This window comes from Notothenia coriiceps, unplaced genomic scaffold, assembly GCF_000735185.1.
Source record: "Notothenia coriiceps isolate Sejong01 unplaced genomic scaffold, NC01 NC01_scaffold00024668, whole genome shotgun sequence".
NCBI lineage: Eukaryota > Metazoa > Chordata > Actinopteri > Perciformes > Nototheniidae > Notothenia > Notothenia coriiceps.
In genome coordinates, this window is record NW_011357369.1 from 3,352,392 (window position 1) to 3,355,354 (window position 2,963).

Genomic DNA, 2,963 nt, shown 5'->3' on the forward strand with positions numbered 1-2,963 from the left:
TATATGTTCACATGTGGAAATAAAACACTAATATAAATATAATGTCTTTGAACATTTATTTTAACTAAGTTCTAAATGTGTCCTCTGTTAAGATGTTGAATTAAGAACAGAATTGAATAAATTAATACATTATAGCTGATAGCAGTATGTGAAATTATATCTGTAGCAATCTTTTAAACTACTTGATTCTTATCAGTTAATTAGTTACACAAATACATTTAACTCTTCTCTGGATCTGGCAGAAACAGTTCTTTCTGAAATGTGTTGGGAAACTTGGATGTATGATAATTAGCCTATTATCATTAGCCAGACAGCATTGTGTGACTTGTTGAACTGGTTTACCTGCATGGGTCGGTGTAGGTATTCCTTTTATTATGATAATAGACAACATTGTGTGACTTGTTGAACTGGTTCATCTGCATGTGTGGGTGTAGGTATTGCTTTTATTTTATCACACACTAAACTCCTTCTCCCCTCTCTCTCCAAGTGAGGTTCTTACCCTCATTACCTCTGCCCGTCCTACCACCTGTCCTCTGGATCCTATCCCTTCAAACCTCCTTCAGACGATCGCTCCTGATATTCTACCGTTTCTCACCCATTTCATCAACACTTCTTTAGAGAAGTGTTGATGAAATGGGTGAGAAACGGTAGAATATCAGGAGCGATCGTCTGAAGGAGGTTTGAAGGGATAGGATCCAGAGGACAGGTGGTAGGACGGNACGACTGTTCCCACTCTGACTTTAATACAGCTATACCATAGTTTGGTTTCCATGGTAGCGCATCTCTTTAGTAGCGCGCGCAACTGAAAGTCTGAGAAGGTGTTCAGCATGGTGAGGAAGTTAGTCACAGAAAACAGAACAAGAATCGACAACTCTACCCTCTGCTCACTCCAGCCAAGTCAAGGATGGTGCTACAGGCCACAAGGCATTGCACTTACAACTACAATAAGCATGTTAATGTTAATCTAACAGCTCCGGCGACCCACTAGCACCCCCCAATGCTCCCAATTTCTGAGGTCTCAAGGTTGGCAAGTATGGGTGGTCCTTTAAAAAGTGGGAAAGTCTAAGCTCCAACCCCCAGAATTCATTCTATTTGTCAAGAAAACTCTCCTGGTGAATTGTGTTCCTCAGTCTGACTACATGTACCCCTTCCTCATCGAGCTGGGCTGCCACACCTGCAGCTGAGGCTAAACTTCCAGGTCGATGAGGGAGGGGTACATGTTGTAATAGAATGAATTCTGGGGGATGGAGTTTAGATTTTCCGACTTTCAATTTTAAAAGCGCATCAATATTATGTGTCTAAACTAAATCCTTGAATTTGCCTTGATACGTTTCAGAAGACAAATGACTGTAGTTACTGCAACTTACCATAATAAACTGATCTCTATGATATTTGTTGAGCCCATTCATGCTCTCCAGATGATAACCCCCACTTATTTTAGACAGTTCATGATGTTTTTCATGTTGTGAGCTTCAGGACGAACTGTCAGCTGAATAATTGCTGGATTTTGATGGTGTTTGTTGTTCTCCATTTTTCCGGAAATTGAACCTTTTGTTCTTAGTGTATTTATTTGTGATCAAATAATACTCAACATGTACCACCAAAAGCACAACATTTTAATTTGTTTAAATAAATAACTAAAAGTACATAATACAAATAAAAATCAGATAACGTTCTTTGTGTATTCTGTCCGGTTACTGTCGCTAAATATCAAGATTTATTTTTTAAATTATTGTAAAGAGAGATTTGTTTGGTTTATTTGTCCAGAACAGAACATGTCTACTCTGTAAGCAGCAGTGTGTTTTGTTAAATGTATTAAGCGCACAGTTTTCTGTCATCTATGCACACTTTAAGTTGTTGAATTAACTGTTGAAACCCTGTCCCGTTGACAGTCTCTTCACTCAGAAGGGCCCCGTCTTCCTCAGGTAGACTCAGCCGTCCACTTCCTGTCTAACTGTCCCGTTTTAGACCCAGAAGTGTGTTGATTCGTCCCGTCTCTAAACCTGACCCATCACTGTTTGTTTTTATTATTATTTTGCACTCCACCCTGCTGCTTGTGTCTCCATTTTAACGTCTGAGAGTAGACAATGTATTGTTGCTTTTTCACACTGCCTGGCATTTCATTTGACGCCCTTCATTTTGTGCTGCTTTTATTTATTGCACCTTATTTGTTGTGGTGTTTAATGTTGACGATGTGTTAGTGGACTTTTTGGTGATCAGAGTAAAGGAAGCTGATGGAGTGTTTTGTGTTTACAGGCTTGAGTTTGAGAGACAGCAGCGAGAAGAGCTGGAGAAACTGGAGCTGAAAAGGTACAAGTCGAAAAAACTACTGACAGACATGACCATGCACTCGTTCACAGGATAAGGATTAGGTTTAGCTTGATTACACTTCTAATTGCATTGAAACTGGAAATCAAATCTTAATGTTGTAAGGTCGAGCTGTTAGGGTTTATTGATCTTGATAGATGTTTCTATTTAATGCAATATAAAAACCTCCATTCATAACATATTTAAGCTAAGCCTTTATTTGGAAATGTCCCTTTGCACATCCGTGTTCTCATTTTTATCTACAGATAGATAAACACAATTGTTAAGTAATTTTGTTTTATTGTGTAACCGGGCATATGTTATCGATTTGAAATAATCAGTATAATACTATATAGTGATTAAACTTGTGATTTACTTAGTTTTCAGGAACTTTAAATACAAATACCTTTCTAAAACTCAGAGAATTCAATTAAAACATTGTCTTTTGTCTTGTAAGAGTTGGCCACTAAAGTGATGTTACAGTATGTTGAGAATCTGACACATCAAAATCAGAGATTGGTTATGTTTCACCAGACCTCACTCTTACATCAAATAAAAAGCCGTCTTGGAATTACCTTTCAAGCGCAAGACATCATCAAGAAAATGTATTTAGATATTAAAGTGGACCTATCATGCTATATTTGAATAATATAGTG